The sequence below is a fragment of the Podarcis muralis genome, chromosome 16 (genome assembly GCF_964188315.1).
Source record: "Podarcis muralis chromosome 16, rPodMur119.hap1.1, whole genome shotgun sequence".
Taxonomy (NCBI): domain Eukaryota; kingdom Metazoa; phylum Chordata; class Lepidosauria; order Squamata; family Lacertidae; genus Podarcis; species Podarcis muralis.
This window is the reverse complement of record NC_135670.1, coordinates 7,446,357-7,451,589: the sequence shown is the minus strand read 5'-3', so window position 1 is coordinate 7,451,589 and position 5,233 is coordinate 7,446,357. Positions and strand designations below refer to the sequence as shown.

The window sequence follows — 5,233 nt, the reverse complement described above, 5'->3', positions numbered from 1 at the left end:
TAATGGGCTGTTCTTCCAAAGGAGGCGTGCAAGAAGGATTGGTTTTGGGACTTGTACTTTATTATTATTATTTTTTAATATAATTTTTATTAGTTTTTTTAACATATCATTTTCAACAGTAATTAAACATACTTTTATGAGGCGTTCTCAAAGTAAAGGAAAGATTGAACTCTGATTAATAAGAGCACTCCTACACTTTTACATCTTATTCAAATTTTTGACTTCCATCAATCCTGTCTGAAAATTTTCCAATCTAATCTCTCAGTATGCATTTCTTATCTTCCCTATTACATTTCAAACTCATAACCAATATCTCTATCTTTTTCTACTTTGTAACACTTTGTATATTTCTCCTTAGAAAACTTCTTGTAGTCCTACTTGTGTAATTTGTTGATTACAAATAATTAATATACTTCTCCCCATCTTCTGTAAATCTCTGGTCCCGCAGGTTTCGAATCCTTCCTGCCATTCTGTCCAATTCTGCATAGTCCATTACTTTTGTCTGCCATTCTTCTTTCATCAGAATTTCTTCTTGTTTCCATTTCTGGGCTAACAATACTCTTGCCGGTTTTGGGACTTGTACTATTAAACACGTTGACCTGGGGGCAGGAGCGAGCAGTGAGATAGCCAAGTTTCTTGATGCTGCTGAATTGTTTAAGGTGCTGATAACACCACCAAGAAGAGTCCAGGAATTTTGTGGATCCATTATTTTACACACACACACACACACACACACACACACACACACACACACACACCCCACATGAGCAGCGATAATTAGTGCGCTACCCAATTTATTAGGGCAGCCTGGTGGTAGCGCAATGCAATGTTTTCCTGGGAGTCATCTCTCTTGAAACCAGTCATGCTTCCTTCTGACTCTATCGGTTCAACGCATTGAGGTTTAGCCAAAGATCTTCAGCCGGCTGAAATAAATAAAATAAACAAATAAACAAATAAATTTATTATTTATACCCCACCCATCTGGCTCAGTTTCCCCAGCCACTCTGGGCGGCTCCCAATTGAGTGATAAACACAATACAGCATTAAATACTAAAATCTTCCCTAAACAGGGCTGCCTTCAGATGTCTTTTAAAAATAGGATAGCTGCTTATTACCTTGGCATCTGATGGGAGGGCATTCCACAGGGCGGGCACCTCACTTCTTGCAATGAGGGAACTGCCAGAAGGCCCTCGGCGCTGGACCTCAGTGTCCAGGAGGTATGATGGGGGTGGAGACGCTCCTTCAGGTATACAGGACCGAGGCTGTTTAGGGCTTTATAGGTCAGCACCAACACTTTGAATTGTGCTCGGAAACGTGCTGGGAGCTAATGCAGATCTCTCAGGACCGGTGTTAAATGGTCCCTGCAGCCACTCACAGTCACCAGCCTAGCTGCCACATTGTGGATTAATTGCAGTTTCTGGGTCACCTTCAAAGGTAGCCCCACGTAGAGCGCATTGCCCCATCCTTAGCTTTTAGTTAAAAACACTGACAAAATTTGTAAGAAGTGTTCCCATTTAAACTGCAAGAGTGAAGTTGGAAGTCCATCGAAGGGAAGGAAATACAGCTGGCTGGTCCAGGGAGTTGATCAATGCCTCTTTGCGAGATTGGGTGGTCTCTCCCTGTTTGGAGGCGGAGGTGGTAAAGCCAGTCCTTAAGAAAGCTTCCCTGGATTCGAAAAACCTAACTAACTAGGGGCCAGTTGCTAATCTCCCTTTCCTGAGCAAGGTTCTGGAGTGAGTGGTCGCAGACCAGATCCAGGTGCTTTTTGGGAGAAACTGATTTTCTGGATCATTTCAATCGGGGTTTAGGCACAGAAACTGCTTTGGTCGCCCTGTATGATGACCTCTGTTGAGAGAGAGAGAGAAGAGAAACATGTCCCTGTTAATTCTCCTCGACCTCTCAGCATCTTTTGATACCACCGACCATGGTTTCCTTCTGGAGCAACTCTCCAAACTAGGAGTGGGTGGCACTGCTCTGTGCTGCTTCCAGTCCAACTAGAATGGCCGTTCCCAGAGATTGTTGCTTGGGGAATGCTTTTCAGCCCCGTGGAACCTTCAATGTGGGGTTCCACAGGGCTCAATCCTATCCCCGTGTTGTTTAACATCTACATGAAACCACTGGGTGGGGGCACAAAAATGGAAGCAAGAAGAATTACCGACGAAAGAAGAATGGCGGATGAAATTAATGGACTGTGCAGAATTTCATAAATTAACAGGAAAGGTTCAAAACCTGTGTGACCAGAGATTCTTAGAAGACTGGAGTAAATATATGAACTATTTGAAAAGCAATTGTAATGAACAGATTACGCTAGTAGGACTGCAAGAAGTTCTGTAAGGAGGGCTATTTGAAATATTATAAGAAAGACTATGAAGAGAATTATTAGTTAATGATAATTAAGAGCACTAGAGAAATTAAGAAATGCAGAATAAGTGATAAAGAATGGGAAATCATCAGACGTGGTTGATGGAAATCTAAAATATTGTATAAGATAAGACATTTGTCAGTTTAGCCTTTGATCCTGTCTGTGATTCCGCTCATTCAAGAGCACACTAGACACATAATCTTCTGTTTGCCGGTCAGAAGGCATGGTTGATATTTGGGCAGCTACTCCATCAAAAGAATCATCTAGGCTATTTATCATTAACATTGAAAACACAGCCTCTGAAATATTCAGGTCTCGCTGAACAAGGTCCTGTCTGAGATGTTTTAATTGGGACAGATGGCTGGGCAAATCGCCACCTTTCTTTAATTGCAGCCTGCACAGCTTCTTGAAGGAAATCACGCTGGAACCGGCACCTTGTCTCAAATGCATATCTCTCAGCTTATGCCAAACAGCCCGTGCAGTCTCTTGACCCTCTAAGTTTACCAACAAGTGGTCTGAGACACTCAAAACAATTGTCCCCTGGGCTCTCATGTCTGCAACGTGCCACTCAGGCCATTCATCTGCATCCTCCTGGTCATCTTCTATGGTGTGGAATAGCTTTTCCCTCTGTAAAAGGGCTTTCATTTTGACCTGCCACGTTGGCTAGGTCTCGGGCGTGAGTAGAGGAAAAGATAGAGCCATTTGGCCGGAATGTGCACAGGCCATGTCTGCTGTTAATTAAAGCAAGACACTTCCCTACGTGCAACACAAATAAAGTCTTGGTGTCAGCTTCTGTAAGGGTATCAGGGGGTTGCTCAAGAGCAATCAGGCAAATGCCTCCCTTCCTGCCAGAGCGGTACCTATTTATCTACTTGCACTTTGACGTGCTTTCGAACTGCTAGGTTGGCAGGAGCAGGGACTGAGCAATGGGAGCTCACCCCATCGCGGGGATTCGAACCGCCGACCTTCTGATCGGCAAGCCCTAGGCTCTGTGGTTTAACCCACAGCACCACCCGCGTCCCTTAAAAAAGCCTTGTTATTGGTGCCAAAAAAAAACTTCACCATGCAGAGCTCCACTATTCCGTGGCTCACTCATTCACTGGCAGAATCTGAGAGTGGGCAGTCCTTAAACCTTCCCCTGCAGAATAGTTTCTTGACGCCCAGTCTGCGCTTCCCCTCTCTGCGCGGAAGCCTACCGCGCAAGGAGAGCGTGGGTAACGGAGGACCTCTCTCCTCCCCGCTTTGCTCAGGCAAGGTGTCCTGGCACCGCCTCGCCTGCCCCGAGCCCTGCAGCTCCTCTCCACCGGAGGAGGTGCTGCTTCCCACGATCTTTGGGGGCTCTCTGTAATCCACCCTGCTTTCCCCCTCTCGCCCCTGAGCCAATGGCAGTTCCCTGACAGCTTCGTTCTGGAGCTGACAGGGGCTGGGAATGAGGCCAGAGAAAGAGAGATAAGAACACTGGAATATGAGAGGGAGGAGGGACAGCCTAACGGCATAGCTTCAGAGAACAGAGGGCAGGCAGCAGATAGCAATGGTAATTGAGCATAGTGGTCAAGGCAGGGGGAGCCAGAGCAGGGATACACAAAATATCAATCTTAGCTCAGAAACAGATGGAGAGAGGCCAGGAATAGCCAGCCCTAAAACTCGAAGGGTTTTTCCCCCTGTTGGAAGAAGAGGAAGGGGCAGAGTTTAGACTCGGCAACTGCAAACTTGGAGTCAGAGTCTGAGTGAAGGAGCTCCGGAGTGATTTATGTGTTTGAGCAATAAAGCTGAGGTAATGCTTGCCGGTGTCTCGCTTCTGTTGGAGAGCCAAGCCATTACACTTAATAATAATAATAAATTTTATTTATATCCCGCCCTCCCCAGCCGAAGCCGGGCTCAGGGAGGCTAAGAACAATAAAACAGTACAAAAGTACACTTGGCCTCCTTGAGCAACTCTCTCTCCCACTCGCCGCGCAATTGACAGGCAAACAGGGACGCTATCTTCTTTTCTTGGCAGCCAGCAACGTACCTCCATAAAACAAGCAGCAGCAGCAGCAGCAGCGTGGAAAACAGCTCCAAAAACTCTGCTTCTGGGCACCGCAAATAAATCCAACTTGCAGCTTCTGTTCTGCCGTCCGGCATCAGAGTCAGAAGCCACTGGGCCCCATAACTGATGTCAGCTTCGCCTTTGAGCCGGTGCCAACGACTGGGCTCAACCTCTTCAGCCCCGACTGGGAAAGCACTTCAAGAGACCTTCTACTGCAGGGAAGCAGGTCTAACTGATATGGACTCACAACTTTGAGCTGTGAGCACCAAACTCAGTGCCAAAGTCCGCAGAGCACAGCAGAGTATGAACTACATGAACGACGGCTCTGAAGCATATCTTCTTTATTCTTTTACACCTACTGCAAACTAAAAATAAACTAGAAACTAAAGACTAACAGAGACTACTGGACTACATGAGTGTTACAGTTGCTTAAGCAGTCATCTTATCTCTACAGTGATACCTCAGGTTAAGTACTTAATTCGTTCCGGAGGTCCGTACTTAACCTGAAAGTGTTCTTAACCTGAAGCACCACTTTAGCTAATGGGGCCTCCTGCTGCCGCCACCGTGCCGCCAGAGCACGATTTCTGTTCTCATCCTGGAGCAAAGCACTATTTCTGGGTTAGCGGAGTCTGTAACCTGAAGCGTATGTAACCTGAGGTACCACTGTACACAGATAACGCTCAGACTTCCACAGAGTCAGGCTGGAGTGGAGGAGGAGGAGGAGGAGGAGGAGGAAGAAGAAGAAGAAGAAGAAGAAGAAGAAGAAGAAGAAGAAGAAGAGAAGTTTGGATTTGATATCCCGCTTTATCACTACCCGAAGAATTTTCTCTCTTTTTTTAAAA

The 5,233-nt window shown here is 46.0% G+C and overlaps 1 long non-coding RNA gene across 1 annotated transcript; it reads right to left on the bottom strand.

The window, feature by feature from the left end:
• Positions 1-766: 766 nt before the first annotated feature.
• On the bottom strand, positions 767-4,928 carry LOC144325815 (uncharacterized). Its single transcript, XR_013390997.1, has 3 exons — positions 4,374-4,928; positions 1,116-1,845; positions 767-923 (listed from the first exon to the last, which is right to left on the bottom strand). It is a non-coding gene; the product is annotated as an uncharacterized LOC144325815 (long non-coding RNA).
• Positions 4,929-5,233: the final 305 nt, after the last annotated feature.